At 35.4% G+C, this 27695-nt stretch overlaps 1 long non-coding RNA gene and 1 pseudogene across 2 annotated transcripts in view; one reads left to right on the top strand and one right to left on the bottom strand.

The window, feature by feature from the left end:
• Positions 1-27695, top strand: part of LOC309653140 — an 803279-nt gene that overhangs the window by 126329 nt on the left and 649255 nt on the right. The window lies entirely within an intron of this gene.
• Positions 762-15479, bottom strand: LOC309653115 (protein phosphatase 1G-like; annotated as a pseudogene). Its single transcript, XR_014268770.1, has 3 exons — positions 15351-15479; positions 2980-15251; positions 762-2836 (listed from the first exon to the last, which is right to left on the bottom strand). The product of XR_014268770.1 is annotated as a protein phosphatase 1G-like (transcript).

Genomic DNA, 27695 nt, shown 5'->3' with positions numbered 1-27695 from the left:
GGAAAATGTTAAAGTCCTGCAATTCTGTATACCAGAATTGAACATTTTAACAGTTTGGAGTATATCCTTCTCTATTAGCCATCATATAGACACATATTTTTTTACCTAAATCAGATATTAATATGCATGGTTTTTTTGTACTTGGGTTTACCTTTTAAATGTTTAAATTAAAATATGACAACCACTATAGGAAAGTGCACAAATTATAATTGTATGTTTTACTGAATGATCACAAAGTGAAAATACATAAGTAACCAGCATGAAGGTAAAAAAATAGAACATTACTAGAACCCGGAAGGCCCTATTTGTATCTCTCTAAATTTTACATTCTTCATTCTTATCAAATTTAAACAGTATCCTGACTTCTAACAATATAGTTTAGTTTTGCCTTTTCTAGGAATGCATATAAATGGAATCATACAGTATGTGTTCTTTTCAGTTTGGCTTCTCTTGTTCAAGTATATTTTTGTGAGTTTTGTCTGTATTCTTGTGTTTAACAGATGCTCACTGCATTTTCAATTGTATGTTGTATTCTATTGTATGAATATACCATAGTTTGTTTTTCTGTCCTATTGTTGATGAACATTTGCATTATTTCTAGATGTTGGCTATTAAACATAGTACTGCTATGAACATTATTGTACTTGGTTTTTGGTGCACATATGCACACATTTCTCTAAGGAGATAGATATAGGTATATACATATAGATGTAGATACAGATATAGATACATATCTTGGAATGGAAATGTTGGATCTTTGGTTATGCATATATTCACCAAAATGGAAAATGTCAAACAGTTTTTAAAAGTGGTCTCACCAATTTACACTTTTACCAGCAGTATATAACAGTTCTGCTTTCTCCACAACCTTGTCAACACTTGGTATTGTCTCTTTTAATATTAGCCATTTTGATGGATATGTAGTGGCATTTTATTGTGGTTTGAATTTTTATTTCTTTAATTATGAATGAGGTTGAACAAAACTTTATATGTTTATTGGCCATCTGGGTATTTTCTTTAGTGAAGAGTCTGTTCAAGTCTGGTCCCCAATTTTATTGGTTTGTCTTTTTTCTTGATTTTTTGCAACCTGCCTTTTACTTAAAATAAATGTTGGGTATTTTTAAATATCAATGTATAAGATCTAAATCATACATTCAAATTAGTAAAATGGGTTTTACTTATATCTTTTGAGACACTGTGATTTATAAAACATATATATTTGGTCATTCTGATGATGAATTGGACTTCATCCATGGCTCCTCACCCCAAGCTCCCAAAACCATTGGAATTTCCTGAGTAATAAGATCAATGAGAGACAATATTTGGTCTCCTGTTCTCAATTCTGAGTTCTGTAAGCCACTCCAGCAAATTAAACAAACCCAAGTAGAGATTTATAAGAACCTCCAATCTATAGCCAGTTGGTCAGAAGCACAGGTGATAACCTGGGCTTGCAATTGGCATCCGAAAGAACAAAAGCAGCCTTATAAAATAACCTGTGGGATTTGACACTATCTCTATAGTGTCAGAATTGAGTTGAACTGTATGACACCTAGTTGGTGTTGGAACATTTGTTGTTGGTGTGGAAATAACCACCCTTCCCATACATTGGAATTCAGTGCTCCAGCCCTTTATCTCTAAATTAAGAATTGTTGGTGGGAATGTAAATTGGTACAGCCACTATGGAGAACAGTATGGTGGTTCTTTAAAAAACTAAAAATAGAAATACCATATAACCCAGCAACCCTACTCCTGGATATATACCCAGAGAAAACCATAATTCAAAAAGATACATGCACCCCAGTGTTCATTGCAGAACTATCTACAGTTGCCAGGACATGGAAGTAACCTAAATGAACATTAACAGAGGAATGGATAAAGAAGATGTGGGACATATATATGATGGAATATTACTCAGCCATAAAAAGGAACAAAATAATGCCATTTGCAGCAACATGGATGGACCTAGAGATTGTCATACTGAGTGAAGTAAGTCAGACAGAGAAATACAAATATCATATGATATCGCTTATATATGGAATCTAAAAAAATGGTACAAATGAACTTATTTACAAAACAGAAACAGACTCACAGACTTAGAAAACAAACTTATGGTTACCAAAGCAGAAAGTTGGAGGGAGGGATAAATTAGGAGTTTGGAATTAACATATACACACTACTATATATAAAATAGAAAACTAATAAGAACCTACTATATAGCACAGGGAACTCTACTCAATACTCTGTAATGACCTATATGGTAAATAAATCTAAAAAAGAGTGGATATATGTATATGCATAATTGATTCACTTTGCTGTACAGCAGAAACTAACACAATATTGTAAATCAACTATACTCCAATAAAAATTAATTTAAAAAACACTTAATCTAAAAAAAAAAAAAATGAAGGACTTCCCTGGTGTTCCAATGGTTAAGAATCTACCTTCCAATGCAGGGGACGTAGGTTTGATACCTGGTCGTGGAACTAAGATCCCACACGCCATGGGGCAACTAAGCCTTTGTGCTCTAGAGCCCATGCACCACAACTAGAGAGCCCGCGTGCTACAACTACCAAGCCTGTGCACTCTGGAGCCCACGTGCCACAACTAAAGAGAAACCCACGCACTGCAACAAAGGGCCCATGCACCACAATGAAAAGATCCCACATGCCACAACAAAGATACCGCATGCCACAACTAAGACTCGATGCAGCCAAATAAATAAATATTAAAAAAAAAAAGAATTGTATAGGTAATAGGTTTTCTGTGTGAACCAATGTTCACCTTCTTCCAAATCAGAAGAAAGTGGAAATGGAAACAGTGTTAAAATATTTGAGGGCTTCCCTGGTGGCGCAGTGGTTGAGAATCCGCCTGCCAATACAGGGGACACGGGTTCGAGCCCTGGTCTGGGAAGATCCCACATGCCGCGGAGCAACTAGGCCCGTGAGCCAAAAAAAAAAAAAAAAAAAAAATATTTGAAACTGTACTAGATTTAAATAATATCTTCACATAAAAATTGAGAAAGCAAATAAGCCTCTTATATCAAAAAAAAAACCTGTATGACAGGTATTCATCTTGACAAAGATAATATCAGGAAGAATGCCATATATAAAAAGCAAATAAAAATCTAAATTACTACCGATACTGTAACAATATTAAATACTATATAGGGGATTTCCCTGGTGTTGCAGTGGTTAAGAATCCCCCTGCCAATGCAGGGGACATGGGTTCAATCCCTGGTCTGGGAAGATCCCACATGCCCTGAAACAACTAAGTCCATGCGCTCTAGAGCCCGTATGCCACAGCTACTGAACCCACGTGCTGCAACTACTAAGGCCATGTGCTACAACTACTAAAGCCCGCATGCCTACAGCCCGTGCTCCACAAGAAGAGAAGCCACCGAAATGAGAAGTCCACACACCGCAATAAAGAGTAGCCCCTGCTTGCCGCAACTATAGAAAGCCTGTGCACAACAATGAACACCTAACACAGACAATAATAAATAAAAATAAATAAATAAATAAATAAATACCCTGTTTAAAAAATAAAACATTAAAATAAATAAATAAATACCGTATAGAACAGCAAATTTATTTTCTTGGAGTAATTCAAAATAAAAATTAATTAGCTTTTAGATTATACCTACAGCAAAATATACCTGTCAGGAGAATGCACATATATAAAACATCCTTTGTGGAATATTTTTAGTTCATAAGTTTTAGAATTATTAATAGTTCTCATATAACATTTTAATCAATTCTCCCTAAGGAGACTGGATTTTAAAGCAGGAAAGGTATAGAGAAGAGAGGCACTGAGAAAAAAATATGTATACATTAAATTCTCTATTACAAAAAGGATTTACTCAGAAAATGAAAAACTGTGTTAAAAAATGGCTTAGAGCTCTGGCTTGGGTCTGAGCCCTGGTTTTGACACTATTGTATTCTTTAAAATGTGTTTAAAACCAATATAAGATACAAATCTACTGTAAAATTTGAATAATGATAGTATAAACCTCATGAGGTTGTTACAAAAATTAAATGAGAAAATGCATGAATTTACTTCCCATAGTGCTTGGCCTTAAATAAACATTTAATGTGAATGTAATATTGTGATTTATAAGAAATATATATGTGGTCATTCAGAAGACCAAAATATATTTCTCATATATATTTGATCTTCATTCAGCCCAAGTTTCCTGGCTCACTGGTCTCAGAACCCTTGGAATTTCCTGAGCTATAAAAACAATGGGAACATCTTTTGCTGTAATATTTGGTTTCTTATTCACAGTTCCTGAAAAACTGCTTGAAAACCATAAAGATAAAATAGGTGTCTCGTAATTCGTAACAAATTCCTTTTCACCACAACTGGATTTATGTTAATGAGGTGACCTTTGAAAAGCACCTAAGGATAGGACTGGTTGCCAGGGGAACCAACCACAAATAGAAGAGTGAAACTTTGTCCCATTCCCTGATTTCTGGGGAGGGAAAGGGAACTGGAGATTGAATCAATCACCAGTGGTTCATGATTTAATCAACCATGCCTATGTAATGAAGCCTCCATAAAAACCCAAAAGGAGGGGAATGAAAGTGGTTCCAGGTTGGGGAACCAGAATGCTTCCACATACCACCTTGCTAGGCTCCAGACTCCAAGAGGACAGAAGCTTCTTTGTTCAGGACCTGACTGGCCCTGTGTATCTCTTCATCTTGCTGCAGATTTGAATTTTTTAATATCCTTTGCAATAGATCAGTAATCTGTTGAGTAAACTGGTTTTCTGCATATTGTGAGCCACTCTAGCAAATTAATAGAAACCAAAGAGGGGTTCGTGGGAAAGTCTGATTTATAGCCAGTCTGCCAGAAGTATAGGCAACAACATAGAATCTTATGCTCTCTCTGGGTAGATAGTGCTAGTATTGAGTTGATTTGTAGAACACCCAGCTAGTGTTGGAGAATTGCTTGGTGATGTGGGAAAACCACTCCCCATATGTTGAAATTGATACCAGAACCTTTAATTAATGAGTTATTATTATTTGTAATAATACACAAACAGCAAGACATCTCTATGGATTTCCTAGGCTCCAAGAGTTTGGAAAACAATTAGTCTCCAGACATTTTTTCCTCCTGAGTACATAGCTACACTAAATTCCCCACTTTCTGTTACAGTTTAATCTGGCCTGGTAACTGATTTCTGGCTGGAAGAACATAGATAGAGGTAATATAAGCCACTTCCAAGCATGGCTCACAATTCTCTTACAACCTCTCAAATCTCTTATCTGTCAACTGGAGTTTAATGCTCTGGGTGATCTTTGGAGCTAAGCACTGAAGACGGCAGGGCCTCTAAAACTCTGAATATCTGTGTGGAACAGAGTTCTCACCTCCTCTGTTACTGCACCCCTTCTCCTTTCTGCTCAAGACATTTGACTTTGGGCAAATAACCTCTTTAAGATTTAGTTTCCTCATTTGCAAAATGGAGAATATAATAGTACATATTAAATATATTTTTGTGTAATGTAATTGAAATAGCATATGTAAAGCATAGCATCTGTCACATAGTGGGCATGCACTAAATTATTTTTGAATGAATGAATGAACTCGAATATCGAGCAGAGAGCTACACTTATAGTAATAATCAATAGTAAAACTATGATTTTCTATTAAATAAGAGATGGGGTTTCCCCCTGCACTAAACATAGAATAAAGGACTTAAGAAGAGTGGTAAAAATGCAAAATAACTGCTCTGCAAAGTGTGCTCACAAGTCAATAAATGATGAAATAAAATCAATAAGCATAAAACAAAGCCTCTGGATGGATATCTGATTATTCCTCCAAAATTACACCATGGCAGGGACTGATAAAACAGAACTGAAGTTCAGAACACGGTCAAGGTTGAAGGAATCTAAAAGCCTTAAGAAGTTGAAAATAAAGACATGCATCTTGCCTATTAATCAATTGAAAAGTATGTTTATTGCCTTTTATGTGTAAAAGCCAATGTTAGGCACTAAGAATATCTCCAATTTCTCTTCTTACTCCTGCAATTCAGCAACTTTAGTTCTTGAAAATCAAAATGGAAAGTTTACAGAGTCCAATATCAAAGGGGGACATACTTGTGTTTATTGTGGAAATTTTATGAACTCTCATAATTTGGATCCAGAGTAATTGGTGGATTAATGCAACAGAAGAATTTCCTTGCTTTCACAGTGTTTAATGTGTGAAAAGAACAAAATATAAGTTTTTGCCATTACTTGGATGCTATACACCATTTTGTCAAAACTTAGAATTTCCAATTATTTCTCTCAGATCTCTATAATGATTAAAAGTCAGTTAAGTTTTCATTTTAACATATTTATGGAAAACTTTTTGGAAGAAAACATGGTGGAATCAGTATCCTAAATTATGGAAAGGCAATTTTTTCTAGATGAATTTTAATCATCCTCTCATGAAAGAGGCATGTAATTAAAATATTAAACAATTTTAGTTGGCTTTCCTCATTGAAAATATGTAGAGCATATGTTGCAGAATCGCTCCATCTGCCGACAGCTTGCAGTGCCCTGAACTCAACTTGAATGAAACACTTTATATTTGTTTTATCAAATGTCTTAAATGATAGATTAAATTGGTTTCTGAAATATTTGATGCATGTGTAATTTTAAGTAAATAATGCAAGATGATTTTTCATAACTGCAGCTCTTGCCTTCTGAGGATTGTACATTCCATTTTACAGGAAAAATACTCACTATTAGGGTTGACCCTTAAATGAAATATAAGCAATGCCTGATGTCTGACTAATAGATAAAGTGCATTTGAAAGGAAGAATTCAGAATTTTTGCATTATGGAACACTTTAAGACAGGGAAAACTTTTTGTCTAGAAAAAAAATAAAATATCTCAAGAAAATGGGTAGTGAATGTAACAGTTACAATGTTGGTGGATTCTTAGGACCACTGATTCTAGTTCCCAAGTATCAGCCTCAAAGCACTAAATACTAAACAAGCAAGCTCCTAACCTAACCAAGAAATCCGTTACAAAGGCCTTTGGTGGCAGAGAGGTGGTAGTGCGGGGGTTGAAAAGGAGCTATAATAGCAAAGGTAAAAGTGAGACTTAGGGGAAAATGCTAAAGCAGGTTAAGAGGAATCAGCCTAAAAGGAAAAAAAGAACAAACAAATAGGCACTGCCGAAGAACCGGGTTCAAGTTACAAATAACGGTATAAAAGCAGATCCCAATTTTGTTAATTCTTTACTGCTTTTTTCTTCTGAGTGATGCTGATTATCATTAGACAATTTGGAGATCACCTCAGTCATATTAGCATGGTGTAAATGTTTGGTTTTTTTTAACATGTTTATTGTAGTATAATTGCTTTACAATGTTGTGTTAGTTTCTGCTTTATAACAAAGTGAATCAGTTATACATATACATATGTTCTCATATCTCTTCCCTCTTGCATCTCCCTCCCTCCCACCCTCCCTATCCCACCCCTCTAGGAGGTCACAAAGCACCAAGCTGATCTCCCTGTGCTATGCAGCTGCTTCCCACTAGCTATCTATTTTACATTTGGTAGTGTATATATATCAATGGTACTCTCGCACTTTGTCCCAGCTTACCCTTCCCCCTCCCCGTGTCCTCAAGTCTATTTTCCACAACTATGTCTTTATTCCTGTCTTGCCCCTAGGTTCATCAGAAGCATTTTTTTGTTTTTAGATTCCATACATATGTGTTACATATGGTATTTATTTTTCTCTTTCTGACTTACTTCACTCTGTATGACAGACTCTAACTCCATCTACCTCACTACAAATACCTGCATTTCGTTTCTTTTTATGGCTGAGTAATATTCCATTGTATATATGTGCCACATCTTCTTTATCCATTCATCTGTTGATGGACACTTAGGTTGCTTCCATGTCCTGGTTATTGTAAATAGTGCTGCATTGAACATTGTGGTACATGTCTCTTTCTGAATTATAGTTTTCTCAGAGTATATGCCCAGTAGTGGGATTGCTGGGTCATATGGTAGTTCTATTCTTAGTTTTTTAAAGAACCTCCATACTGTTCTCCACAGTGGCTGTATCAGTTTACATTCTGGCCAACAGTTCAAGAGGGTTCCCTTTTCCCCACACCCTCTCCTGCATTTACTGTCTGTAGATTTTTTGATGATGGTGATTCTGACTGGTGTGAGGTGATACCTCATTGTAGTTTTGATTTGCATTTCTCTAATGATTAGTGATGTTGAGAAACTTTCATGTGTTTGGTGGAATCTGTATATCTTCTTTAGAGAAATGTGTATTTAGGTCCTCCACCCATTTTTGGATTGGATTTTTTTCTTTTTCTGATATTGAGCTGCATGAGCTGCTTGTATATTTTGGAGATTAATCCTTTTCAGTTGCTTCATTTTCAAAAATTTTCTCCCATTCTGAGGGTTGTCTTTTTGCCTTGTTTATGGGTTTCCTTTGCTGTACAAAAGCTTTTAAGTTTCATTAGGTCCCATTTATTTATTTTTGTTTTTATTTCCATTTCTCTAGGAGGTGGGTCAAAAAGGAATTTGATGTGATTTATGTCACAGAGTGTTCTGCCTGTTGACATCTAAGAGTTTTACAGTGTCTGCCCTTAGATTTAGGTTTTTAATCCATTTTGAGTTTATAATTGTGTATGGTGTTAGAGAGTGTTCTAATTTCATTCATTTACATATAGCTGTCCAGTTTTCCCAGCACCACTTATTGAAGAGACTGTCTTTTCTCCACTGTATATGCTTGCCTCCTTTATCAAAGATAAGGTGACCATATGTGCGTGGGTTTATCTCTGGGCTTTCTATCCTGTTCCATTGATCTATATTTCTGTTTTTGTGCCAGTACCACACTGTCTTGATTACTGTAGCTTTGTATTATAGTCTGAAGTCAGGGAGCCTGATTCCTCCAGCTCCATTTTTCTTTCTTAGGATTGCTTTTGCTATTTGGGGTCTTTTGTGTTTCCATACACATTGTACAATTTTTTGCTCTAGTTCTGTGAAAAATGCGATTAGTAGTTTGATAAGGATTGCATTGAATTTGTAGATTGCTTTTGGTAGTATAATCATTTTGAGAATATTGAATCTTCCAATAGAAGAACATGGTATATCTCTCTATCTGTTTTTATCATTTTTAATTTCTCTCATCAGTGCCTTATAGTTTTCTACATACAGATCTTTTGACTCCTGAGGAAGATTTATTCCTATGTATTTTATACTTTTTGTTGCAATGGTAAATGGGTTTGTTTCCTTAATTACTCGTTCACATTTTTTGTCCTTAGTTTATAGGAATGAAAGAGATTTCTGTGCATTGATTTTGTATCTGGCTACTTTACCAAATTCATTGATTAGCTCTAGCAGTTTTCTGGTAGCATCTTTAGGATTCTCCATATATAATATCATGTCATCTGCAAACAGTGACAGTTTTGCTTCTTCTTTTCTGATTTGGATTCCTTTTATTTCTTTTTCTTCTCTGATTGCTGTGGCTAAAACTCCCAAAACTATGTTAAATAATAGCAGTGAGAGTGGGCAACCTTGTCTTGTTCCTGATCTTAGAGGAAATGATTTCATTCTTTCACCATTGAGAACGATTGTGGCTGTGGGTTTGTGATACATGGTCTCTATTACTTGGAGGTAGGTTCCATCTATGCCCACCTCTGGAGAGATTTTTTTTTTTTATCATAAACGGGTTTTGAATTTTGTTGAAAGCTCTTTCTGCATCTATTGAGATTATCATATAGTTTTTATCTTTCAGTTTGTTAATATGGGGAAGGGAAGGGGTATGATAGTCAAAATTGGAATGCAGGGTTAGCCAGAGGCGGCAGAGGCTGGCGTGACGTTGCAACAGCCTGAAGCATGCCGCTTTGCACTCTGCACCCCTGTTGCTGCACTCTCCTTCATGACTCTGAAGCTCCCCCCCCCACCCACCCCAGATCCCCGTCAGTGATGGGGCTCCCTAGTGTGTGGAAACTTTTCCTCCTTCACAGCTCCCTCCCAGAGGTGCAGGTCCCATCCTTATTTTTTTGTCTCCGTTTTCTCTTTTTTCTTTTGACCTACTCAGGTATGTGGGTTTTTTCTTGACTTTTGGGAAGTCTAAGGTCTTCTGCCAGTGTTCAGTAGGTGTTCTGTAGGAGTTGTTCCACATGTAGATGTATTTTTTGATGTATTTATGGGGAGGAAGGTGATCTTCACATCTTACTCCTCCACCATCTTGAAGGTCCTCCTGTGTAAATGGTTTTACACAGTGCTTGTACACCTCCCCTGAGGTGCTTGTCAGTGTCTTGTGAGAAAACTGGATCCCTATAATCTGCACTGTTTGGTTCCTGACTTGTACAGTTGTCGAAAATAAAACTTCAGGACTCAAACCTCTCCCTCTGCATTGCCGGACTGTCATTGTCAAGGATGAAGAATAACTGCACAGGATGGCAGGTAGATGATGTCTCATTGCCATCTGTATTGGAGTGGGCTGAGAAGAAAGCATTTCACCCTTTTGTTGCAGAATTTTAAAATAGGGAGAGAAGCTCTGAGAATTCTCTGGAGAGCTTTTGCCACCTTAGGAAGTTGGCATCTTGGTACTTTCTCACAGCTTTAATTTCATTGCTATATCTGTATATACTCTGTACAGTAGAATCCATTTCTGTCTTTCCCTTTATCTGTGTTTGTGTGTGTGTGTGTGTGTGTGTGTGTGTATGATAGTTTTCTCAGATGCCATGCACACATTATTTCCTGAGAGCTGGGTTTTTAGTTTTCCAGACAAGAAAAGTGATTACAAAGGCACAATTCTTATCATCCTGAGAAAATATTTCAAAGAAGGTGAAAGGAGAAAGGGAGGAGATTACTGAATAATCAAGAGGAGAGTAATGACAGTCTTCTGCATTTTGGTACCAGCCCAGGTTAGAGTAGAATTGGTGCAAAAGGGAGGGTTGAGTTGGAGAATGTAACCTCACTCCATCATTTGTCACTGACCTTACTTTTGTCACCAACCCATAACACCTCCCTGGCCTTGGTCAGAACTCCTTTCTCTATCTCTCTGGGAAAAAATAAGATAAGAGAATGAGAGAAGAAATCCATGCATTTTAATATTTGTTGAAGGAATGATTCGGAAACTTTCCTTCTCTTAAGTGAGTCATTTATTTTTTCATTTTACCACTCTGGCACTGTCCTTAGTTGATTGTGAGAGGCAATTCCCTGCCCTCTTTTTCCTTAAATATAGATTGAATGATGAGGCTTTAACTCTGTGGGGACCTAAACCTTTATGTTCTCAATGTGAGACATGAATATTCAGAATTTATAGTACTGGCTTTGCAAATCTGTCCAGCTATGTACCCTCTGGGTTTTTAAGTTATTTTATTTTATTTTATTTTTCATTATGATAGGATAATAATGTTTCTTCAGACTATGGAAGGACATACATAAATTTTCTTTCTGTAAAATTGATGTTCAGGTTTAACAGCTGACTCCTCCCCCAACAAAATAAATAAATCTTAGAATACAGAACTGGTGAATTAAAGTAGCAACCTGATCCCTTTATGAAGAAGACATTATCCTTCATTCAAATAGTACTGGCAATTTCTTACCTGTTCCCTCATTTCTGAGATTTTAGTTTACTGCCATAACTATGGTGATGAGAAATGTGATATGAGACTTTTCAACTGTGGGAGTTTATTTTTGATAGTCATAGATGTAGTAAATACTGCTTGACAGTTTTCATGAAAAATCATTGTTTCATTAGGTAAAATGATGAACATCAATTGTTTGAAGTTTTGTGAAAGAAAATAGCTGTAAATCAGAGTGAATAAGAAGAACATAGCTTACAAAAATAGTAATAGGTATGTGAAAACAAATAATATTTCAGTGGCCACAATGAAAACAAAATTAAGTAAGAAATTTATAGTTTCTAAAAACGACATCTCTTGAATTAACATTTAATTAACATAGAAAGCAGGCAGTTACTTCATTAAAGATATTACAAATTAAAAATTATTTACTCATACTTATAAAGATATATATTCATTATAGACAAATGTTGATGCTGACAGTATATTATTTCCAGTTTTGCTAAGGTAGGCACACATATAGCAGGTAAATAAATATATTCTTAAAGAGAAAAATGGCATGCTGTTTACATTGATTATTTTCTATCATCTTTCTGAGAATTGATTGCACTTAAAATGTTTTATTGACCCATACTAAATGTTTTTTCCTAAAAATACTTGTTGAAAATTGCGTTATTTTCATTTAACTGTATTGAAGGAGAAATATAGGTTCATGCTTTTTAAAAGTATGCTTATGCAGAAAGTGAATAAGAAAGTCTCCTCCACATCTCATTTCTTACATTTGTTTATAGATCCAAATATTTTCTATGCACAAGCAAGTATGCACACAAAAATAAACACATACATATGCACACACTCAAGCACCTTGTGTGTATGTGCATTTGCGTGTGTGTGTGTGTGTGTGCACGTGCATCTGTGTGTGTATTTTTGGGTATTTTATGTGAGAATATTGTTATAATAAATCCTTAATGGAATTGTTAGGGCTACGTGTATGTACACTAGTAATGATTATTGCTATGGCCAAATGGCCCTCCCCAAAATATATATACTCCCACCAACAGTGTATAAGATTGTGTTTTCACATTTTATCAAAACTGGGCATTTTATTATCAAACACTTGAATATTTGTTAATCTCAGAGATGACCACTATGATTACTACATGACACTATTTCCCTTTATATGAAAAAAAAATCTATGAGAAAATGTATTACCTGAGCATGTTTTAATTTGAATCATTTAATTAATTTGATAGACCCCAATAGTAAGTAGCCATTTGTCCACAAATAGTTATGATAGATTGATAGGGAGTAGAATCTTATCATTTCTTTTTGTCTATACTTCTTTTGTATCCTGTGTGCAAAACACCAGTAAGAGTAGTAGTAGAAATTATAATAACACAGTTTATAAAACAAAACTATAATGAAAATCTCAGCATTATTACTCCAGGTGTTTAATATTTATTTCAGATTTGTATCAGTCAGTAGACATGTGTTTCATTTTAAAATAATAAAAAGGCTAATAGAAGTTGTACACCATTGAAACAGTTCAGTGAAGTACTAACTCTTTCTCAAAGGAATATATGTTAAATATTTTAATAACACTGTGGTTTTACTTTTAATATTAAAATACGATTCACATTTTAAGTTTAATTATAGCAAGCTAGCATACACAAAAACATGATTCATAACCAGAATTTAAGTAAATTGTTAGAAAATTTTCAAAAGATCAGAGTCCCATTTTCTGATGATGTCATTTTTTTTTTTTTTTTTAGGTTTTGGCCTTTAGTCTGAAAAAGTGTTGATTGAAAGTGTACAACAGAGAGTGGGTACAAGTGGCTGGAAGTGGCTGGGGGCCATGAATCTACCATTAAAAAACAATGTCCTTAAATAAAGTTCACAGAGTAAAAACCAGAACCAACAGTCCTTCCCTCCAACACAATAGAGCACAGGCACAGAACCGGTGATGAGACCCAAGGAGCAAGGAGGAGGCTGGGGAGGACAGCAGAGGCAACCAGGCTGCTGTGTGGAGGGACAGCCCTCTTTGGAATGGTCTGAGCAAAGCCATCCAGCTCCCCCTGCACACCTCATAACCACTGCTAAAGATAAAGGAAAAAGACAAAACTTAATCTCAGTCTGGAGGGCTCAGAAATCAGTCTAGGTGGGCAGGGGTCTGGATAACTGCTAGTCCTGCTTGGCCTTCTTCTTGTTGTCACTATTGCCATTTTCTTCAGCCTCCTCAGTAGAGAGCTCCTCCTCCAGTTTCTGCTTGCCACTCTCTAGCTGAAGCGCTGCTGTGTTTCAGGGCTTGAAGCAAATGATGATGCAGATCAAGTTGTCACATCCTGTACTGTCCCCAGAAGTGTCTGGTGCCAGGCAATGATCCAGCAGCTCTTCCACGATGGATGAGAATAACCGAAGCTCCCTATTTTCATCACGCTGGCCGATCTTTGATTGAATAAAGTCTATAACTTCCTGGCTGCTCATCACATTCCAGATGCCATCACAGGCAATGACCATGGATTTGTGATTGTCAGTGAGAGTCAGCACCTTGATGTCGGGAAGGGCCGAAGTCATCTGTTCCTCAGGTGGCAAGTTCTTGTTTCTCTTGTAGAAGTGGTCTCCAATGGCTCTGGAGAGGTTGAGGCCACCATTGACTAGCCCATCCATGGTGACCTTGCCACCAGCATTCTTGATGCATGCTAGCTCCACTTCACCCTCTGGTTTGTGGTCATAGGACATGTCTAAAGCTTTGCCAGCCTCAGACACCACACAGTGGGAGTCTCCTGCATTGGCTACAATCAACTGCTTCCCTCATATCAGAGCCACCACCACTGTTGTACCACTGTCAGAGCCAGGCTCCTCTTTGCCTTCCATCCAAGGCACCATCATCTCCTCTTCTTCTTCCTCATCCTCTTCAGCCTCCTCAGTGTCATCCTCATCTTCCTCATTCTCTGCCTCATCACTGCTGTAGCCATCTTCCTCCTCACTGCATTCCACACTGTCTTCCTCTTCCTCCTCCACCTCATCTGACTCATCCTCACTGTCCTCAAAAACTTGGACTTAGCAACTTGACGCAGCTTGTCAGAGTCTGAAGAGTAGGAAGGCCCAGCCTCACCAGTGAGAGTGCCAGGCTCCCCACCTTGGCCTGACTCAGTCCCACATTCTGAGTTGGAGGAAAGGCCCATGTGAGCCTTGGCTGTGGGGCCATTTTCCTCTGAAGAAGTTTCCCTAGATGGATCCTCAGGTCCTGCCTCCCCATTGAGACCCTGGGACCCTGGTTCCTCTCCTGTCCCAGCTCCAGATTTGCTGTGGGGAGAACCCTTGTGACAGTTCTGTCCATAGCACATCAGCAGCTCTTCAATAGTCATGGTAGCCTCTTCATGCAGCAGTGCAGTCTCCTCATTGTCCACATCATCTTCATCAGCTACTTTTTCTTTTTCATCCTCAACCTCAGTGGGTTGCCCTGCAATCTGTGCCGGCTCCTTAATGACTTCCTCAGTGGTCAGTTTAGCATCAATAGCCATGAAAGCATCTTCCAAAGCCTTCTGTAGCTTCCTTTCTTTGTAGGCCTTCTGATCTTTGATGATATCATGAAGATATTTGGCACAGTACAAGGCAACTTCCTGCCCTCCATGTCCATCCTAGACAGAAAACATAGCTGTCTCACTGTTCAGCTCAGAAATACAGTTGTGAGCATCCTCTGCAGTCTAGCAGCCTTAGCCTAGGAGATCTCAGTACAAATGGCAGAATGTTTGGGTGTTGGAACTCTAGACCTGTCCCATTTGGATTTGTGGCAACTCCACGGAGACGCCCCAGCCTTGCATGGCGGAGAAGCCTTACGGCAGCGGCAGGCACAGGGTGCCGACCCCGTCCCAGGAGCACTTCACCACGTTGGGCTGGGAGATGTAGGCAGCCATGGAGGTGGCTGACCAGCAGCCTTGGGGCAGGCGAACAGAGAGCGACCCGTGCCGGCGCCGGAACCGGAGCCCCGGATGCTCGCGTGGCAGGAACCGCCGGGTTACGCTGCGGACGACTCAAGGTGCAGGTGAAAGGCGCGAGGTGGGCCAGGAGGCGGTAATGTGACAGAAGCAGAGAGGGAGTGGAAGGGGAAACGGTACCGCTTCAGACCCTGCCCGGCCGGCGCGGCGCTGATGATGTCATTTTTAAAGTAAATATCTTTCAATAAAGGTTAATAAAGCCCAGCTGTCCTCAGAATAATGAAGCTTACTATATCCTCATGTATGTCTACTGCCAAAATTGGACAAGAAGTTTTAGAAAAAGAAAATTGCAGTTAGAATTTGTTCGAGGAGACAGGTTTAGGGTGACCAACTATATTGAATTGGAGAGAATACCTAATTCCTATTCTCTCCTTACTATAAATTGGAAATGGGGAAAATGTTATAGGAGTTTCTTAACAACACTATCTTCAGAAAATTGAATTGTTATTAATCAACTGAGAAATGGACAGAATTCTAATCAGTTTTTAGATGATCTCAAAGAATAAAAAGTAATTACCCAAGTTTTGATTCAATATTTGTTCAGCAATTGTTTTTTCAGTGTTAAGACACTGCACTAGTTGATGGGGATACAAAAGTGAATATAATAGACATGTCCCTGATTTATAGGGAGATTAAAATCTAATACAGCAAAAGATCAAATTTATGTAATGAAAATCACAAACTGCCCTTTAAATTCGTATTGGATTTTAAGATTTAGAAAAACTAGAAAAGGCAACAGTTTGTGTACTATCCAACAAGCTAGACCAATCCTATGATTATCAATGTCATTAGTATTGGTATTGGTATAACTATGTTTGGAGGGCATCTTAGACCTGTTCACTAACATTGAAAATATTAGTATCTGCAGGTTAGACATTTTTTTTCCAAAATTTAAAATAAAAATTAGAGTGTAAGAATGATTAGAATAAATGACAGATAGTAGATATTTTCCGGGAAGCAGATTTTGATGTTGTATTCAGAGTAAGAGTTCTTATAGGGATTTGGGAAAAATGTGCTTTAAGAAGAGATTTGGAAATTTATAGATTAAAAAAATGTGTCTACTTCACAACTTTGCCTGAGAGGTAAACCCTGCCAGAAGGATATCAGGTATTAGCTCCACCAGGTATTGTCTTTTTATATCATTCATACTTACATATTTTTATTATTTCATAGTTCACCATTTTTGTTTTGCTTTCCAGTTATATTTTGAAGCAATCAAATTTCTTATTAAACTGCACAAGTCATGAAACTCACAAGTTTGATATATTTCCGTTTGACTTATTTGTACACAACTTCCATAAAATGCATAATTACCTGTGAGGCATTAAAGACAAAAAAAGATGGCAAGAAACTAATATGTTTTTGTATTTAAAATTCTGTGCAGTGATTACAAATAAAACATTTTAAGTTAAGAATATTGATAGGCAGGCTAAACTAATATAAAGAATTATATGTTATTATGTTTTATATTGAAAATGACTCCTTTGATTCTGGGTATATGGAACTAAAATGAATAATTTGCTCTGGGAACTCCTCCCAACAGGTTATGAGCATCATGTAAGTAGCTTCAGGTTTGTATCAAAGATAGAAATCTACATAATCTTCTATTTTAGTGTTATTTCATTTTTTTCCCTTTTGGCTTCACTTGGTGGTGGTTGAGCATACTAATATAGTTTATCCATTTCACAGGAGGGGGCTACAGTATCCTTGTGGTTAAGCATTCATAATAATGTATAATTAAAAGATGAGGAAACTGGTCCGATCTTAGGGGAAATGAGTCTATTCATTTCAGGATACTGACACTGTAATTAGAGGTATCAACGTTAAATGGAGAAAGGGTTGATCATAGATTCAAACTGTTTTAACTTTTACTTCTATCTGTCAAATTTGGATATTTACTAATAATGATTAATTTCAGACAGTATTAAAGAAAGATCTTAACAGCCCCAGTGAAAATTGCTTTGTTTCCTGTTATATGTTTTCCTAGAATTCAAATTCATAAAATGCTTATACTTATGTCTGGAATCCCAAATAAAATTTAGCTATTTTTGGCCAAATCCTTACTGAAGAAGGTAAAGCAGAACTGAACCCTTTGTTAAAGTGAGAATGATTTTTTTAAAACAAGACTTGAAAATAAAGCAATGTTAGAAAGAAGCAGGTTTTTTTTTTATTTTGAATGAGAAAATGTTCTTCCGAATATTATTTTTAAATCACGTAGAAAAGTATATTTTGCTATCAATGTCAGCATGAGAAACAAGTTAATAAAGGTGAAAGTATAATTAGAACCTTAGGAAACTTTTTTTTAAATGTCAGTTTTTATATTGAATCATCATTGTGAATATTTATATTTATTATCTTTATGCATTATGTATGTCCTTTTCTAACATTAGGTTGTTTCTTTATGTTGAGATAATCATTTTAACATAAGGATACAATATCTAGGAAAGAGAATTGAACACTCTCAAAATGTATTTTTAATTTCTTAGAAGTCAAAATAAAAAAGGGAAGTGTGACATATAATCCTCTCAATCCTTGAATAGCCTTGAGTTATCAGATTGGCTTCTCTCATAAAATGGGAGTATGATCCCTAAATAAACATGCTTTCATGTCTCTTCTTTTAAGGAAAACTCCCTTGAGTTTAATTTATTTTTTTATTTTTATTATTGTTATTTTGTGAATGATGATTTTTTTCAAAGAAAAAAGAAACAAGACAATAAATCCCCATGTGGAGCTTGAAAAATTGGGTTCATATGCTGCAAACCTTTTGAAAATTCTATAAAACAGCATGAGACATTGTTTTATTCAATTTCTAGCTATTGATCCAAAATAATGCTTGTTTGGAGACTGCCTTTGCAGCTTTATTTGAACACAAGAAATACTTTTGTCTTTAGAGAGTGTGGGGGGGGGGATTTTGTTTCCATATGCGACATTCATCTCATGTATACATATTCCTCATGCTGAGGGCAATAAAGACAGTCTGACCTTGAAATATATAGGACATCTCAAATCCCCTGTGTGTATACAAATATATACATATATAATAAAACATGATGATTAAAGGATGATATGATAACTTTTTTGAGTAAAGAAAAAGCATTCAAATAATAACTAAATTAAATAACTCAAAATGTGATCTCTTTCCTAAGCAGAGTATGTGCATAAATTCTAAATCAGGAGGCCAGATGCCAGGAATAACAAAATTTAAAAAAATTATGATTGCAAAATTTTCAGTACTGTATAGGAGCCTTTCAGCACCCACTAGGCAAATCTATGAATGAAAGGACATTCATCTCAGAAGAGATAGGTATCATCTGTGATATTTGTGAAATTAGCTGATTCCATGTAATTAAAATGAGATGCTATTAGTGAATGGTGCTGGACCAAAAACAAAGCTATTAACACAAAGAAGAAAGACATAAATTTCAAGAAAATATTCTGGATATAAGCCTGCTGATCCATTAGGAGAGAATCTTACTTTAAGAATAGTTATCATGGTTAAAACAAATACTTGTGTTGGTCCTTTTCTTCTCTTTCTTTTTTTTTTCTCTTTCTTCTTTCCTTTTCTCTTCCTCCCTCTCTCCTTACATCTTTCTTCTTTTCCTCCTTCTTTCCCTCCTTCCTTTTTTTCTTAATTTCTTTCTTTTGAAAGAAAGATTGAAAACTGCAATAATAGCAACACCTGCAATTACACCATTGCATATGCTTTTAGATGTTTTAACTAATATCATAATGAGTAATTATTAAACTGTTAGGTCTGGCTGTTTTCTTCTTTTTTTTAAATAAATTTATTTGTTTGTTTGTTTGTTTTGGCTGTGTTGGGTCATCGTTGCTGTGTGCAGGCTTTCTCTAGTTGTGGTGAGCAGGGCTACTCTTGGCTGTGGTGCACCAGCTTCTCATTGTTGCGGCTTCTCTTGTTGCGGAGCACAGAAGCTAGGCACACAGGCTTCAGTAGTTGTAGCACGTGGGCTCAGTAGTTGCGGCTCACGAGCTCTAGAGTGCAGGCTCAGTAGTTGTGGCACATGGGCTTAGTTGCTCCACGGCATGTGGGATATTTCCGGACCAGGGTTCGAACCCATGTCCCTTGCATTGGCAGGCAGATTCTTAACCACTGTGCCACCAGGGAAGCCCAGGCGGTTTTCTTCTTATTAACAAAAGTTAAAAGTAAATACAATAAAAGTAGATGTGTATAAATATAGGGATAACATTTTGTGAGAGTTTTATTGCACATTCCTACATGTAATATCTTTGGTGGAAAAATGAAAGTGAAGTATCTTGGCAACTACACGGTGTTTACAATTTGTTAAATTTTTGAAAGTAATATTGAAATTATCATGTGCATATCAGCATTCAATATATTCAGTGATGCTTCAAAGCATAGACTTCATACAGATATGGAAAATTGCTACATTTAGAAATATAAAGTTTGTATCTTATTACATTTCCAAATGTATTGAACTTACCCTTAGTGTGAATCCTATTTCTGGAGGTTATAAATCACAAATGGAAATGGTATTGAAATACTGACTCAGAACTGAGTCAATCATAGGCAAAAGGACCTCTTGAATGATGTGATTAGCCACAGGATCAATGAGTGATATGTAGTTGAAAAAATGGACTGGAGAATTTGAGTTATATGTCAGAGATTTAGTCGTGGTCTAGAGAACTGCATCACACTCAACCATACTTCTTTGATCCTTGACAAAAGTCAGTTATATTAAGAGGTAGAATATAAAAGTCAAAGTCACCAAGCCAAGCTCCTTGCTTTGTATGTTTTCTAAAGGGATACTTTGCTTTGCCTCTCTCTCTCTCTCTCTCTTTCTTTCTCTTTCTCAATAGTCTTCCATATATAGCCAGTATTTTTCCAGTTTACAGGAGAGGAAATTGAATCACAATAAAAAATTTAAAACTTGCCTAAGTGGCAGAATTAGGTTTTGAAGTTGAATTTAGTCTGATTCTAGAGACCGATTCCTTAATATCAAGCATTACAGTGTAAAAGTTGAGTGCCAACCCTCAAATCAGATTAATAGGATTTGAATCCTGGGATTCGAACTGTGGGATCTTGGGCTTATTTTCTCACCTATAAAATGTGTATAATATTAGTGCCTTATTTATATCTTTGTGAGCATTAAATAAGTTAATGTATGTAAATCATTTAGAGTGTGTCTGGAACTTAATGAGCCCTATATACGTGTTGGCTCTTGGTATCAACACCTTATCTGCTGCTGCGATTAGATTGTACATTTAGATCTACTTGTGTTAAGGTTTATACACAATAGGGACACCTGAGTTTTCAGGGTTATTTGATGTGATACGATAATGCATTACACTAAGTTACCAACATGTTGAAAACGGAATATTGACTTAGTATTTCATACAGGCTTATAAGCTTTTGTAAAGCAATATTGATTCATATTCAGATGGAAGGTCAGTGTAACATGTGAAAAGAAAAGTATGAGGGTATAAAGCATTATGATTATGCTTTAAAATATGAATGCATGAAAAATAACACTTTACTTTCCTTAATCTTCTTGTTGCCATATGATAACAAATTTTACCTCCTTCTCTTGCCTAAGGAGGGTGACAGAAAAAAGCAGATAAGAAAGCAGAACTAGAAATACAAATTAATGTATCCAGTAATATACTTCTTTTCTTTTCCTTTTTTCCACTTTAAACATGCTTAAATGAAAACTGCTTTGTGGCTTAGATTCCTGTTTCTATGAGTTTCTGTGTCAAATATAGCAGCTTAACTACATTTAAAATTACTCTGATCAAAACATTTTAATTTCTGTCCCCAATAATCATATCCCTGGAGCTACTTCCGTTGTCTTTTTCTACTTTGTCTTCTGAGTGAGAAACAGTGAGGCAAATGTCAGTAGATGGGGTCAGAATACAGCTCTGTCACCTTTTAGAGAAACTGTTACCTATATTTCATCTTTCTGTCAGAGACATAGAACAATACACTGAAATATGACTGAAAGAGCTTTCAGATGTAAGATCAATAAATTAAAGCATGCATTTAAATGATAAAAGTAAATCCCCTTCTAGCAGAGCTATTTTTAAAGTTTAAACTGATCCTTTCCATGTTTTAAGCTGTATTTAAGTCTAATGAAAATTTGAAATCATTACAATACAATTTTATTGGAAAAAAGAACATAGACATTATTATAGCATATGCTTTCTCTATTAAGTATTGTTATGGGCTAAATTATGCCCTTCCAAATTCATATGTTGATGAATAACTCCCAGTACTTCAGGATGTGACTGTATTTGAAGATAGGTCCTTTAAAGTGATAATTGAGCCAAAATTAAGTAATTAGGGTGGGCCCTGATATAGTCAGACTGGTGTCCTTATAAGAAGAGGAGATTATAACACATGGAAAGACACTAGGGGTTAATGTGCACAGAAGGATGACCATGTGAATTGGCAGCAAGAGGGATGCCATTTGCAAGCCAAAGACAGAGACCTCAGAGGAAATCAGTATCAGCCACCCTGATCTTGGACTTCCAGCCTCCAGAACTGTAAAAAAATAAATTTCTATTGTTTAAGCCACCAAGTCTGTGGTATTTTTTAAATGCAGCTTTAACAAACTAACACAGATCTAATGCAAAATTAGTGAGTCAAATAATCAATATATCTATATAAGTTGATAAATTAGTTACAATTTACAACAAAAACTCTTTTATCCCACCTCCCCTTAATCAACTCATCATATTAATCAAAACTCTGAATTAACTCTGTAAAAGAATCTTTATGGCCCATTTCCCATTGGCTAATTGCTTGTTTGTAAGTATTTTTTGCCCTTACAAGTTAGTCTATGCTTATATATGATATTATTTTTCATCAAATCTAGAGATCCAGTTTTATTTATTATTGCAATTATATAATTATTATGTAAATCTATTAAATATGAATGCAAAAAGAAAGATTGTCTTTCTTTAATGGAGGTTTGCTTCCATTAAAATTAAATATATTTGCTGTGCAAAAGCTTTTAAGTTTAATTAGATCCCACTTGTTTTGTTTTATATTATTTTGTTGTTTTTTAAATTTTCATTATCTAGGAGGTGGATCAAAAAAAATCTTGCTGTGATTTATGTCAGAGAGTGTTCTGCCTATGTTTTCTTCTAAGAGCTTTATAGTAGCTGGTCTTACATTTAGGTCTTTAATCCATTTTGAGTTTATTTTGTGTATGGTGTTAGAGAATGTTCTAATTTCATTCTTTTACATGTAGCTGTCCAATTTTCCCAGCACCACTTAGTGAAGAGACTGCCTTTTCTCCATTGTACATTCTTGCCTCTTTTGTCATACATTAGGTGACCATAGGTGCATGGGTTTATATCTGAAATTTCTATCCTGATCCATTGACGTATATTTCTGTTTTTGTGCCAGTACTACACTGTCTTGATTACTGTAGCTTTGTAGTATAGGCTGAAGGAAACCATAAACAAAACCAAAACACAATTCACAGAATGGAAGAAAATATTTGCAGGTGAAGTGGCTGTCAAGGGATTAATCTCCCAAATACACAAACAGCACATGCAGCTCAATATCAAGAAAACAAAGAACACAATCAAAAAATTAGCAGAAGATCAAAATAGACATTTATCCAAAGAAGACATAGAGATGGCCAACAGGCACATGAAAAGGTGCTCACCATCACTAATTTTCAGAGAAATGCAAGTCAAAACTACAATGAGGTATCACCTCACACCTGTCAGAATGGCCATCATCAAAAAATCTACAAACAATAAATGCTAGAGAGGATGTGGAAGAAAGGGAACCTTCCTACACTGTTGGAGGGTATGTAAATTGGTTCAGCCACTATGAAGAACAGTATGGAGGTTCCTTAAAAAACTAAAAATAGAGCTACCATATGATCCTGTAATCCTACTCCTGGGCATATATCCAGAGAAAAAACATAATTCATAGAGATACATGTACCCCAATGCTCATTGCAGCACTATTTACAATAACCAGGACATGGAAGCAACCTAAATGTCCATTGATGGAGGAATGGATAAAGAAGATGTGGTATATGTATACAATGGAATATTACTCAGCCATGAAAAAGAATGAAATAATGCCATTTGCAGCAACATGGATGGACCTAAAGACTGTCATACTGAGTAAAGTAAATCAGACAGAGAAAGACAAATAACATATGATATTGCTCTGTGGAATCAAAAAATGTTACAAATGAACCTATTTACAAACCAGAAATAGAGTCACAGATGTAGAAAACACACATATGGTTACCAAAGGTGAAAGGGGGGGAGGAATAAATTGGGAGATTGGCATTGACATATACACACTACTATATATATAATAGATAACAAATAAGGACCTACTGTATAGCACAGGGAACTCTACTCAGTACTCTGTAATGACCTACATGGGAATAGAATCTAAAAAAGAGTGTATATATGTATAGATATAATGGATTTACTTTGCTGTACAGCAGAAACTAACACAACTTTGTAAATCAACTCTACTCCAATAAAATTAATTTTAAAAAATAAAAAAAATAATTAAATTTATTGCTTTGAGAGGTCTCTGTAATAGAGAATTGCTTTAAAGATTGCAATCAAATAATGTGTGTATGAGAGCTGTGTAAAATTAGAAAAAGTTAGGAAAAATTAATTACAAAAACCTAGAAATATTGCACTCAGATTACCTTGTGAGTTTGTTCACATTGAACCACCAAACAATATCCCTGATGAATATAGATGTTAAAATTCTGAACAAAATACTAGCAAACCAAATTCAACAGTGCTGTAAAAAAATGGCACTATGATCAAGTGGGACTCATTCCTTGGATACAAGGATAGTTCAACCTACATAAATCAGTAAATGAGATAAATCACATTAAAAAATGAAAGATAAAAATCATACTGTATAGCACAGGGAACTCTACCTAATGCACTGTGGTAACCTAAATTGGAGGGGAGTCCAAAGGGAGGGGATATCTGTATGTGTATGGTTGATTCATTTTGTTGTGCAGTGGAGGCTAACACAACAGTGTAAAGCAACCATACTCCAATAAAAGTTAATTTTAAAAAATCATATGGTCATCTTAAAAGCTGCATTAAAAACTTTTGACGAAATATGACATCTTTTCATAATAAAATTCTCAATAAATTGATTATAGAAAGAACATACTTCAACAAACTAAAGGTCATGTATAACAAGCCCATAGCCAACATCATACTCAGTGGTGAAAGTTTGAAAGCTTTTCCTCTAAAACCAGGAACAAACATAAGTGTAACCATTCTCATCATTCTTTTTCAACATAATACTGGAAGTTCTAGAGGGAGCAATCAGACAAGAAAAAGAAAAAAAAAATAAGGCATGCATGCAAATCAGAAAGAAAGAAGTAAAATTGTCTTTGTATAAGACATGATCTTCTATATGGAAAATCCTAAGGACTTCACCAGAAAAACTGTTAGAACTATTCAAAGAATTCAATAAAGATGCAGGATAAAAAAATCAACATACAAAAGTCTGTTGTGTTTCTACATGCTTACAACAAACTAACTGAAAAAGAATAAGGAAGTTAGTTCCATTCATAATAGCATCAAAAATAGTAAAATACTTGGGAAAAATGTTAACTAAGAAGGTAAACACCTACAAAATGAAAAGTATAAGACATTGATGAAATAAATTGAAAAAGAGAGAAATCAATGGAAAGATATCCCACGAATATGGATTGTGAGAATCAATATCTTTAAATGTCCATACTATCCAAAGCTATCTAAAGACACAACAAAATCCCTATCAAAATTACAATGGCATTTTTCACAGAGGTTAAAAAAAAAAAAGACTCTAAAATTTATATGGAATTTCAAAAGACCCTAAATAGCCAAACAATTTTAAGAAAGAACAAAGCTCTGAAAGAAGCCCACTTCCTATTTAAAACTATACTACAAGACTATAGTAATCAAAACAGTATGGAACTGTCATAAAAACAGACACATAGTCCAATGGAACAGAATTGAGATAGCTCAGAAATAAACCATAGTATATATTGTCAACTACTATTTGACAAGTGTAGGAAGAATACTCGATGGAGAAGAGACATTTTCTTCAATGAATGTTGCTTGAAAAATTGGATGGTCACATGCAAAAGAATAAAGGACTTCTATCTTACACCACTCAAAAAGTTAACTCAAAATAGATTAATGACTTCAATGTAAGGACTGAAATCATAAAACTCTTACATTAAAACAGAATAAATGCTTCTTGAAATTTAATGTAAGAGTTTTATGATTTGGTAATGATATTTTGGATACAATACCCAAAGCACAAGCAACAAAAGCAAAAATAAACAAGTGGGGCTACATCAAACTGAAAAGCTTATCCACAAGAAAAGAAACTAAACAAAATGAAAAGGCAACCTACCAAATGGGAAAACTATTTGTAAACCACTTATCTGGTATGGGGTTAATATCCAAAATATATATTTTAAAAGCTCATAAAACTCAGTACAAAAAATCCAATTAAAAACGGGCAGAGGATCTGAATAGATTTTTCTAAAGAAGACACACAGATGGCCAATAGGTACATAAAGAGGTGCTCAACATCACTAATCATCAGGGAAATGCAAATCAAAACCATCATAAGATGTCACCTCACAACTTTTAGGATGGTTATCATCAAAAAGACAAAAGAAAAGTGCTGGTGAGGATGAGGGATAAAGGGAACTTTAGTATACTGTTGGTTGGGGATGTACATTGGTATAGCCACTGTGTAAAACAGTATGGAGTTTCCTCGAAAAATTAAAAATAGAACTATCATACGATCCAGGAATTCGCTTCTGGGTATATATCTAAAGGAAATGAAATCACTATCTCAAAGAGATATATAAACACCCATGTTCATTGCAGTATTTCTTACAATTGCCAAGACATGGTAGCAACCTTACTGTCAGTGGTTGAATGGATAGATAAAGGTGATGTGTATACATATACAATGTAATATTGTTGATTCATAAAAAAGAAGGCAATCCTGTCATTTTTGACAACATTGATGAATTTTGAGATTATTATTCTAAGGAAAATAAGTCAGATAAAGAAAAATAGAAAGGCAAATACTGTATGATGTTATTTAACTTTGGAGGAAAAGAAAAACATGTCCAGCATGGGGAATATAATCAATAATGTAATATATTTGTATGGTGACATAGGGTAACTAGAATTATTGTGGTGATTATTTTGTAATGTTTAGAAATATCAAGTCACTATGTTGTGCACCAGGAGCTAACATAGTGTTGTAGGTCAATTATACTTCAAAAAACAAACAAACAAACTCATAGAAAAATAGATCATATAATCATATATGTGGTTACCAGAGGAGGGATGAGGGCAGGGGGAATTGGATGAAGGTGGTCAACAGGTACAAACTTCCAGTTATAAGATAAATAAGTACTAGAGATGTAATGCACAGCATGGTTAATACAATAAATACTGCTCTATGTTATATATGAAAATTGAAGAGAATAAAGCCTAAGAGTTCTCATTACGTGGAAAATATTTTCTCTTATTTTGTATCTATATGAGATGATGGAAGTTCACTAAACTTGTGTGGTAAACATTTCATGATGTATGTAAGTCAAATAATTTTGCTGTACACCATAAACATATACAGTGCTATATGTCAATTATCTCTCAATGAAACTGGAAGAAAAACAGACAAACAAACTGATAGAACACAGGCAGATTGGTGTTTGCCAGGGGTCAGGTAGATGGCAAAAATGGGTGAAGGTGGTCAAAGAGTACAAATTTCTAGTCGTAAGATGAATAAATTCTATGTGTGCAATATACAGCATGATGATTATCATGAACAATACTGTGTTGTTTTTTGAAAAGTCCAAAACAGTGAATCTTAAGAATTCTCACGGCAAAAATAATTGTAACTATGTGAAGTGATGAATGTGTTAGTTAATCTTATGTGATAATCATTTCAAAATATATACATATATCAAATCATTACTTTGTACTTCTTAAACTTACACATTGTTATATGTCAATTATATCTTAATAAAACTGGGAAAAAATGATAAATCCCAAAGGCTGTTTTGGTTCCTAACATGGCGTAGCCTACTGTTATACATTACATTTTTTAAAGTTATGGTGTCTATAATGACATCAACTTCA

Source organism: Balaenoptera physalus (genome assembly GCF_965194825.1).
Source record: "Balaenoptera physalus genome assembly, chromosome: X".
NCBI classification, from domain to species: Eukaryota; Metazoa; Chordata; class Mammalia; order Artiodactyla; family Balaenopteridae; genus Balaenoptera; species Balaenoptera physalus.
The sequence above is the reverse complement of the archived record's forward strand: the minus strand, read 5'-3'. Positions and strand labels throughout refer to the sequence as shown.